The following is an 11115-nucleotide window of genomic DNA, read 5'->3' on the forward strand; positions in this document are numbered from 1 at the left end:
AACATTAAAAATTAGCCTGGCATTTGGAGTGGGATGTAGGATGGAGTTACTCCACTCCCACCCTAGATGCACTACCTTTATTGAACTTCAGGAAGGCCCTGTCTGTCTCTCTAGCTTATTGAGGCTCCAGCTGCCACCTTTCAAGACTGAAGCAGCTTCCAATTTGCTGTTACGCTTGATCCCTGCTAAGGTCCCTTCTCTCTCATTATCCCAATTATTAGTGAACTCATTTGTATCAGTTCCAGTAACAACCCCTGAGGAAGGTCACTAGTAAATAGATGCCAGCTGGAATTTGTATGGTCAGTCAAGGTTTTTTTGAACCTATTAACCCAGTGAATTATCTACCTACCTTGTAGTTCCCCTGTCCATACAATATCTCTCCAATATGGGTCATGGCATCCTCTTGTAATACAAGATGCATTATAGATAAGCACTAAAGCATTGAAGATAAACACAGGTAAAAAAAATTCCCTGTTTCTCCTTTGGCCATTATAAGATTCACCTAGTTCTATACACTGAGCAGGTGTTTTCTCTGCTTTTCATTACTGAGCTGGAAAGGCATAGAGGAGAAAAACAGGGACAAGTTGTAAACAAGTCAGCTCCATGGGCAGGCAGAAGGAGGGTTCCTGCTGGCAATAACAGAGACTCAGTAGGTTGTCCCAATGCACAGATATCCAAGAACCACCCATTCTATACATCTATGAAGAACTATTTACCCAAGAATAGGGCCTAGATCAGCTCTTCCTTGTGAGCACATTGGTCTAGGATGATTTTGCTGCAACCAATGCCTTTTCTGCTGCAGTGCATATGAGGGTCAAGTCAGGACCTGTCTGCTATTCCAGAAATAAATTCCYTTCTAAATTTCTCCTAGAAGGTATTACTCTTACATGATAACATTACTAAAAAAATGTATATCCTTTCTATAAGTCTGCCTTGGAGGCAGACAATCTGGGACACAGGATAGTAAAATCTTCTTTAATGCTTTAGCTTCYGCTAGGAGATAGGAACTGTAGCCATAACACTGTTGGACTGGAGAATCTCTCCTCAATTTTGTAGTGGAAAATTCCAATCCAACTTCATACCTCTGCATTTATATATCATCAGCCTGGTCAGGTGACAATAAATATTGTATCCTCCTAGACCCCACTGGTTACAGTGGCTTGGCACTGCCCAGCATTTTGCGTATTTGGCTTTTTGAATATTTTCTTCAACTAAGAAAAGTTTCTTTCTTGATCTCAGATAAACACTGCATGGCATTTAGAATAAATACCTGCAGCTGCCTTCTCCCCCTACACCCTGCTTCTTTTTCTGGGAACATTATGTTCTTCCACAGAGGAAATAAACATTAATTTGGTGCTTGAGATTATTCAATTACTGAGCAGTACGTCAAAGAGAGGAAAAAATAATAATTATTAAAAAAAACAGAACAACAACAACAAACATACTGAATGCTGCTTCTTGTCTCCTCTAAGCAAAAGCCTTGCTAGAGCACAGATGAGCTGGAAACCCTAAACAGCTTCTTACCTTGAACCTGGAATACTAAACTATGGAAGCAGTTTTCACTCAGCTACACCATTTGTTAAAGACAGAGACTGATTTAGAGTAGGTGGCCGTACATTCATTTCTTAAAAAAATAAAACCAGCTGGATTCATTATTCTTAGTCTAACTATTTATCCTTCTATGTTCACCTACTTGGAAGGAAACATGAAATTCAGGCAACTTATACAAACCTTGTRTTTCATAAATAATCATGCCTTTTCTGGAGAGCCTCATTCTTAAGATAGATATTTTGATAAACTAGAGGAGACTACCATGGATATCTCTTGGARCACCATTTCTCCAGAAGCTCTCCAGAAAATCCTTTTCACAAGATTTCATTCAAAAGACAATTGTGGTATCATTTGCTACCTCAGCTTTACACTTTTGCTGGATGCCGGCACACATGAAGCCCTCAAAATGCTATTGGGAATTTGTGTTTGCTGAAACACTCGTTCTAGAAGTATCATCATGTGACTTGGGGAAGGAGAAAGAAGTTGCCAAGACAAGAAAAAAAAATTCAACATGTTATTCATCAGATTAGATAAGTAAACACTTTGATTAAGAAGCACAACAAATATTAACTATCAATGGTAACTAGGCATAGATGAAGCGAGGATATAAAAGAAAATTATATGTGAAAGTCATAATGAGAGCTCAAGAAATTCCCTATTCAATTATTATCTGTGCACAGAAAGACCCAGACTATAACATTGCCAGACCATGACACTGTTATCTCAGAGCTGAAATGCTCTGGGAGTGTCCCATGCAGCCAGGCATGGATCTTGCCTGGGTTAACAGCAGGTAACRAGGCAGAATGTGGTCACCAAGCAGCCTTGGTGCTCAGCAACTGCTGAGCATGCCTTCAAAAAAACACTGAGAATATCCAAAACAAAACCCTGCCTGCCTAAAGTCAAGTTCATTCAGAGAAGGGGGTCTAGTCATTCTTAGAGACCTCCTGGGTTGCTGCAGATTACATAACATTCTCCTCCATCCCCAAAATGTTTATCTGCTATGTGAGCTGCAACAGGTCTTTTCCAAAGCTCCTTTCACGGTTTAGGGAGTCCAAGTGATGGTGAACCTGTCACTGCTCCAAGGTAAGAGCCTCTCCTGTTTTGAGCTCAGTAATCAACCTCATTCCAGAAGTACTGCAAGGCAGTTCTCTGCAGGTTTCTCTGCAGCTTTCCTATTTGCACTTTCTGTTTTCCTTTTTTAAAGATGTATAGATCAGCATGACTGTTTGCTTACTTCTCGTGCAGAATCAAGCCAGCAGTTCCTTAAATGACTTGCATGTATACTTCTAGGATGTATCTCAGCTGAGATTTGAGAGCTCCCAGATTCCAACGTTGTATCAGAGCTAGAGCCAGGCAAATACCAGCCATCCCCTCCCTTTACCAACATACCCTGATTCCAGCAAAACAAGGTGGCCCATAGGCCAGGATAAGCTGAAATAGTGGCCAAATTTGAAMAAGTGGTCCAAAATAGTGGAGCAACTAAACAGCCAATACATACAGCGCTTCAGGTATGTTTTACAAGGTGGGACACAAAATATTGCCTGTGTGACAAACTGATTGTTGGACTATTTTGCTTGATACTCTATATAGAGAGTATAAATCCCTCTCAGGCCAGCAGAAATATTTAGAGATTTCATCAGGAACCAATTCAAATTTACAATCTGAAAACACATGTGCATTTGTTCTGTAACAGTACATTGCAGTCAAACATCTTTTCCCTGTCTACCTTCCGTTTCCACACACAACTTTAATACTTTATTGAAATCTATCAACAGAAAATAAACAGGTCAGAGATGTGGCATATTTTATGAAGAATCCATTTTCTGTTATAATAACTTGAGTTTTTTTAAAAAGTAGAAATCTTTTCTTTAGGGAGATATCCCTCTTTTCAGGCTTTTTCTCCTCAAGAATCACAGTACAGCAGTGATACTTATCTTAACAACTCTGATGGCTTATTTTCTTGCTGTCAGCTCTTAAATCAAATGGAATAAGAACCCAGGGAAAGAAATTGCCAGACAACTGAGATAAAACTCCTCCTCTCAAGATACCTGCCGTTTCAAAGAGTACTTTGTGGTTACAGACTATCTAATCACATGAATGAGACCCTGCAAGAACACCACACAGAAGACAAGCAAACACCTTGCTGAAGAATGGAACTGCTTGGTAGTATATGCTTACTTTGTTTCTGTTCCTCATGGCTCTTCAGACTTCTACTGTTTGGGCTGAGTTTTATCCACTACGTATACGTTTTAGCCTGAACATCTAGAAAGCTAGTCTGGGTTTTAGAAACTCATCAGAAAGGAATCTAGCTCTTTCCAAGAACAAGGCCTAGATGGGAGAGATGTTGCTTTAATCATGCAAAGAAGAAAAAAAAATGTTACTTTCCCTTGTGTTTTATGGACAGGACTTGCAACTAGGCAGTGAAGTGAGCAAAAGCAAGTGTGAATACATAGGAAGAAGGATCTCTCTCTCTCTCTGAGAGAGCGAGAGAGAGAGCGAGAGAGAGAGCGAGAGATCTGTCCTAAATAGTTAGCTCATATGTCATCTACTGTAAGCACTATCACAGGGAGCTGAAGGAACTGCAGGAAGATATTTCCTTATTAAGGCATTTGAATATTACCCCCAAACCCTCAATTTTCTCCCTACCTCTGCCATTCTAGGCCCTGTAGATAGGGCTTTTAACAAGCAGTCACTAATTGCACATTCCTTACTTCCAGGTGTCCTCCTGGGGACCCTGGAGCCTGATGGGCAGAGGAGCTGAATGCTCCCAGCTGTGCTCTGCAGTGCTGCCTGATGCCCCAGATGACAACCTGGAACAGAAAGCACTCTCTATAGCAAAGCCCTTGGGAGCCACAGGCTCTGAGCATCTTGTACTGAAAGTCCCAAAACAATGCCAAGCCGTTGGCTTTAGTTTCTGAGATACCTCAGCCTCACAGCCTTGCTTTGCTCACTACTGTAATCCTTCATAGCAAACAGCTTGCACACCAAAYAGAAGAAGAACTTTCAGTCTAAAATCAAGCTCCCAAGCTGATCAGGGAGTGTCCTAGTTCAGAGAAAATTGGTGAGAAAAGGAGCATATAAGGTAATGAAATATTATGAGATGAATGCCAGTGAAGTCTTGCCCTATATCTCGTAAGAAAATTATTACTTTTCAGAGGACAGTTACAAGACCAATACCACTCTTCCCTTATCTTGAAGGCTTCTAAGCCCTAGAGGCTRATGGAAACAAAGGTTCACAGGGGGCAGGATGTTCCTTGGATATCTGGAAGAAGAAAAGGGAGATGAAAGACTAGCAGGGCCTTCTGAAATGTCTTCAGTTTTCATATGGAGTTTTTACATATCAAGGAAGCATTTCTGTTCAAAGAGGACACAAAACTTTGTAAATGTTATTACTGCATATTAAGTGAAAAATCTGAACAAATTATCCAAGCACTCAGGGTAAGTGATCATCCCCACTTAAGGTTCAACTTCTAGGAGGCAAGAGAAGAAAAGAGATGAGATACTCTACAAAATGGCAGCAGTTGACAAGAAAAGAGCAATATCAGATTTCTCTGTAAAAGATTTAGCAACTGCTTTATTAAAGAAGCCAGTAAATACAACTATGGTGACCTACAGTTAYGCTATAGGGCAGAAATAAACAAGTCTTTTATGTTTCCTGCTTTATCTTCCTTAGTGGCATTTTTTTTCTCTCTCTTTAGCAAAATTTAGCTTGTTTATTCAGCTAACACACTTTTCTGAGTAGGAGAGCTAGTTGCCTAAAATTCTGTAAGCTTAGCTTTCCAAGCCAGTCACTAGAGCAAATGTTTTATTAGAAAACTGAATGTTAAGCTTTTTGCTATCTATCAAACACTGGTAGAAAAGATAGAAAAATAAAGAGGTATAAAAATGTGGAAAAAAAYCTTCATTCACTAAAGTTAGTACTTTAGCTGAGTTAAGGATATTTACATGTAAGAGAGAGCACTATCTCTCTCTGCCTTAGTGTCTATGGCAAGCAGCATATGCCAAGAGGACAGAAGTTCAAATTGAGCATGGAGTGGTCAAAATGTAGGGAAGATAGTGTTCAAGTCATCCAGATGAATCAGTTGGATGGAACTGAACTTAGTTCCTCTTTTAAAGTTCACAACAGTGCAGAGCACGCACAGCCATTTCAAATTACTGCCCAGTGCCCTGAGAGCTTTCTGTGACCAGGATTGCCTGCACACAAAGATAATCCAGTCTGCAGGTTTCATTTCTCTAAAACCTGTTCAAGAATACAGAACTAAGTGTATGATACTCAAAAAAGTATGCAGAAATGTGGAACAGGATCCACACAAGAAGGTTGCATTGCCCCATCACTCTGACTCACAGAAAGTTGACTGCTGGCTCACAGCAGGGCCTGGCACAGATCTATGGTGTGATCCTTTACCCAGGTCAAGGGCACTTGGAATATCAATGCTTAAACACAAAAAAAGCTCCTGCCCTGGTCAACCACARAAGACACATCCCCTGTGATCTGATGGACAACTGCCATCCCTTAAAGCTGCCCAAGTTCCCTGACAGAATCTTATGAAGCATCTTCCATTGCTTATACTGGAGGAAAGTTTTCAATCTTCTGGGGAACCCAGTTTTGTGGCCCTTCAGGGGATCTGATACGTAGACCCTAGCAAGAAGAGCAAGTGTAGGAAATGTACACACAGCAGCAACGACACAACCTCTGCAAGTCCAGGATTAGAGCCATATAGCTGCATTTCATTAGGAATCAAAGGAATTCATGAAGGCTCTTCAGAGCAATCATCTGCAGGGATGTTTTACGAATAGAATGATCAGGGACACAGCTGTGCCTGTGTGGCTTCACTGCACCMCTTTCACGTGAAGAGCAGTGAGGACACGGCATCTGGAAAGCATGTATCAATTATAAACCAGAAAATCAATACCAAAGGTGCAATCACTGCCCTCCGCTCCCCATGTAGAATCCAAAAGCTGCAGAAAGTAAGGGACTACTAGTTAGACGTTGGATTTGGAAACCTGCGTTCGAATTTAAGAGAAGAAATCCCAGCGCTACGTACTTAATCCTTCTTAATCCTTACCCAGACCAATCACACTGCAAACGGTGACAGTAGGCCAGGCTTTGCCTCCGCGCTGCCTGGTGTGAGTGGAGGAAGGCAYTTGGCTCTTTTTTTCCCCCCCAAACGTGGTTTGAATCCTCATCCAGCCTAAATGGGGAAGAATCTAGATACTACCACATACCAGGAGCCTAGGAGAGGATATTGCCATCTGAAACTAGCACCCGTTACCCCCTTATGAAGGCAGTCTGTGTAACTAAGCAGGGCTCCATTCAGCTTTAATGGAGCTGAATTGAGTGGAACGGTGCCAGTTCTGAGGGACTCCGCCCTTCTGCTGAGCAAATACACGGCAAGCAAAAACCTGAATGCGTGTCTATGTATTTGACAGATCAGGCACTTACTGTTTAATTATACAGATGAGTAACACCAATGAAAGGGTGCTTTTTCCTTGCAAGTTTGTTACAGGGGCATGAACACGAATTAGGCTGCAAAGCAAAACAACTGTGGTGTAAACAGCGTAATTGCTGTCTTCTCATCTGTGGCAATCAATGATCTGTAAGCCATTTTACATGCTTGCCCCAAGCCATTTCACCATCTTGCAGTCTGGGGACAGTAAATAACTCCTTTGCAAATGAAAGAGATGTACTGCTGTTTGGTGTCCTGAGATAGCGTTGTGCTATTTCAATAGGGATACTTCCCAGGCTCTTCCCAGGATTAGGAATCTAGCATCATCCTTTCTCAGGATATGGTAAAAAAATAGGGCTCTGGCTTGTTTTTCCTGCATCATTCAGGGGTGGCACTGACTTAGGGTACAGAGCAGCATCAAGGTCCCAGTCCCTCCTCTTACAGAGCTTTAAATCAGAGTTTCTGCCTCTCCATATGGATTAATTACCCTACACATAGAGATGTAATTTTGACAAGAAAGATATAGTGCAGGTTTACCCAGGCCTAGAGGAGATGGACGTGTCACGCTACCAGCATCCTCATCTGGCTGGCTCCAGGCTACGAGRCAAGAGCTTTCACTCATTCCTGTCCAGACCAGAGGATGAACAAGAGTAAGAGATGGGAGCTCAAATCTGTTCTCAGCAATAATATAAGCTGTGCCTCCCTCTGCAGCTCCAGATTAAGATGCCCTTCCTAAATGACAGCAGGATCCAGTCAGGGGAATGGCCAATGACCCCATCAAGGTCATCTCTGTGTGAAAAGTCAAACCACAGTGAAAAATAGAGGAAGTTGAGAGAAAGAAATCATTCAGTCTATGGTTACTTTAGGGTGTGAGAATAGGGAATGAGAACTGGCACCTCTTCATTCCCCAGTTTCTGAGCAGGAATTCACATTTACATGAGTTGAAGAAGTAGCCTGAATGTGCACCAAGCRTGCAGGTATGCTGTGAGGATCTTGCCTCCAACCCAGGTTAGCACAGCACCTGGCATATCTTGCATCCCCGTATGAGAAGGAAGGTCTGGCCTCAGGGAAAAGCATGGCCTCTAAACAGTGAGCACCTCCAAGGTAGGCACGGTTCGGTTCCATTCCCTCTGCTGCGGCCACTTTCAGCAGATCACACAAGCTCAACCTTGATTCATGTGATTCAAAGGAAAGTGGCCCTGCCTGCACCAACCCAAGAGGCACACATCCACACACTGAATGAACGGCGAAGTGAGCTCCTGGTATTCACCAAATGAGCAAGTTGCCAAGCTTCTTCTTTACGCACTTGGCTCTGGCACGTAGCATCCAGAAGCTTTGACTGTACCTCTTCCTTGTGGAGCTGGACACATTGCTAGGTCCCATCACACCTATGTCCATTTATAGCATTACTTGACCATGATGGCGCTGAGCACGGTTGGGGAACTCCTAGTATCCAGCTTCCTGTAGACACCAAGACAAATGGGGAAAAGGAAATGCCATATTGGCCCAAATGTTGGAAGTAGTCTTACATTCCTCAAGACTGGAAAAAAAATCAAAAACGCAAAATTAGCAAACACAGAACACAGAATTGAATCAGGGAATCAGGGACAGGGAAACTGAGCCCCAATAAATCACAGAATAGTTAAGGTTAGAAGGGACCTCTAGAGATCATCTAGTTCAATCCCCCTGCTCCAGCAGGGACACCCAGAGCACAGGGCACAGAGTGGCATCCCAATGGGTTTTGAAGATCTCCAAAGAGGAAGACTCCACAGCCTCCCTAGGCAGCCTGTTCCAGGGCTCTGTCACCCTCACAGTGAAGRAGTTCTTCCTCACATGCAGATGGAACTTCCTGCATTTCAACTTGTACCCGTTACTCCTTGTTTTATCACTGGTCACCACCAAGAAGAGCTTGGCCTCCTCCTCCCTACATTCATGCCTCAGGTACATATTGATTCATACTGATCAGATCTCCTCTCAGTCTTCTCTTCTCTAGGCTAAAAAGACCTAGCTCACTTAGTCTTTCCTTATAATATAGATGCTCTTGTTCCTTAATCATYTTTGTTGCTCTACACTGGAGCTCTCTAGAAGCTCCACATCCCTCTTATACTGGGGAGCCCAGAACTGTACCCACTACTCCAGATGCAGCCTCCTCAGAGCTGAGTAGAGGGGCAGGATCACCTCCCTTGACCTGCTGGCAACACTCCTCCTGATGCAACCCCAGGATTTCATTGGCCTTCTTGGCCACGAGGGCACACTGCTGACTCATAGTTAACTTGGTGTCAACCAGGACTCCCAAGTCCCTCTCTGTGGAGCTGCTTTCCAGCAGATCAACCCCTAATCTGCACTGGTGCCTGGGGTTTTTCCTCCCCAGCTGCAGGACCCTGCACTTGTCCTTGTTGAACCTCAYGMGGTTCCTCTCTGCCCAACTCTCCAGCCTGTCCAGGTCCCTCTGAATGGTGGTAGCACAAACCTCCACAGTGTCGGCCACTCYACCCRGCTTGGTGTCATCTGCAAACTCGCTCAGGGTGCACTCAGTGCCCTCGTCCAGGTCATTGATGAACMAATTCAACAGCACCGGGCCCAGTACTGACCATTGGGGGACACCACTGGCCACAGGCCTCCAACTGGACTCGGCCCCATTTATCACCACCCTCTGAGCTCTGCCATCCAGCCAGTTCTCAATTCACCTCACTATCCACCCTTCCAGTGCACACTTCTRGAACTTTCCTAGGAGGAGGATGTTATGGGAGACTGTGTCTCTTGCCCTTTTTGAAGACTGCAGTGACTTTAGCTTTCTTCCAGTCCTCTCGCACCTCACCCGCTCTCGATGACCTCTTGAAGATGATGGAGAATGACTGAGCAATAACCTCCATGAGTTCCCTCAGCACTCTTGGGTGCATCMCATCCGGGTCCATAGATTTATGGGTGGCCAGTTTGCCTAAATAATCCCTAACCCAATCCTCCTCAATCAGCAGAAAGTCTTCCTCTCTCATGGTTATCTCATATCTGGGTTCTGTAGTTCATGGGGACCACATTAGCAGCACCAGTAGCAAAMATTATGTCAATGAGAATTTGAGATTATCTACCTACAAAGACATATCTTGATAAATCTCTCAGATACCTCTGTGTGAATCAGATTTTAGCCAAGTAAAAATAGGGTAGAAGAGGCTTTAGGATGACTTCTTTTCTGAAAGAAACATCTCTCATTTCCAAAGGCATTTGCCACATTGCATTGCAACCTCTTTCAATCAATAGCCAACCTGACAATCTAATTGCACAACTCCTGCCCCAGCCAGAGTACTTGGAGGAAGGGATCTTTGATTCTTCAGCCTGCAGTTATAATTTTCACTTTCTTTTACTGAATTTTCCTCTCTAAAAAAAATGGAGGGGTGAGAACTCCTGTACAGGACTGTGTTAYACATGTGACAGCTCCAGGTCCTGTGCCCACTAAGCTGCTAAGTGCAAAGTGAGCAGCTCCAGAGCAAGCAGCTCTTCACTGGCACCAGTAAAGCAGAAAGGTGCAGGCTTATGGTACCTGACCACAAAGCCCTTCCTTCCTGCCATTCTTCCTCTGTAGCTATGTTTTCTGCCCTAAGGTGTGGAGGCACCAAGAAAGCAGTTCCAAGGCCAGCACAACCAACCTTCTCCTCCAATTCCACACCTGGTCACCTGGTCACACCATCCCAACACCATCACTTGATCTGTAATTCTGAAAGTGGCCAAGAATCACAATTTCCTCTCTGAATTTTTGACAGTGTGATCTCATCTACAGCAGTGAAATCTTACAAATTTTGTTAACTTCAGTGCAATGACACAGCCAGATGTACCCAGATGTAACTCTAGGCAGCATCTAACCATTCATTTCTGATACTTTAGCAATCACACATTTCAGCTTCTGCTTCCTTTTTTTTTTTTCACTTGACACAGCTTAATCTCTTTTCCATGTATTGTTCAGACTAAAATATCCTGTTCAGACTAAAATTTTCAGCATAAAATTAAAAGGAAATTTTTTCTTTATTTGATTTTCCTGTGACTTGCTTATTTGAGTGGGATATTTTTTCCCAGGATTAGCCCAAAGAAGGAAAAAAAAAAAAAAAAAAAAAGATTATCACAGACT

The sequence above is a fragment of the Nothoprocta perdicaria genome, unplaced genomic scaffold, assembly GCF_003342845.1.
Source record: "Nothoprocta perdicaria isolate Ctin4 unplaced genomic scaffold, notPer1 scaffold_56, whole genome shotgun sequence".
Classification (NCBI taxonomy): Eukaryota; Metazoa; Chordata; class Aves; order Tinamiformes; family Tinamidae; genus Nothoprocta; species Nothoprocta perdicaria.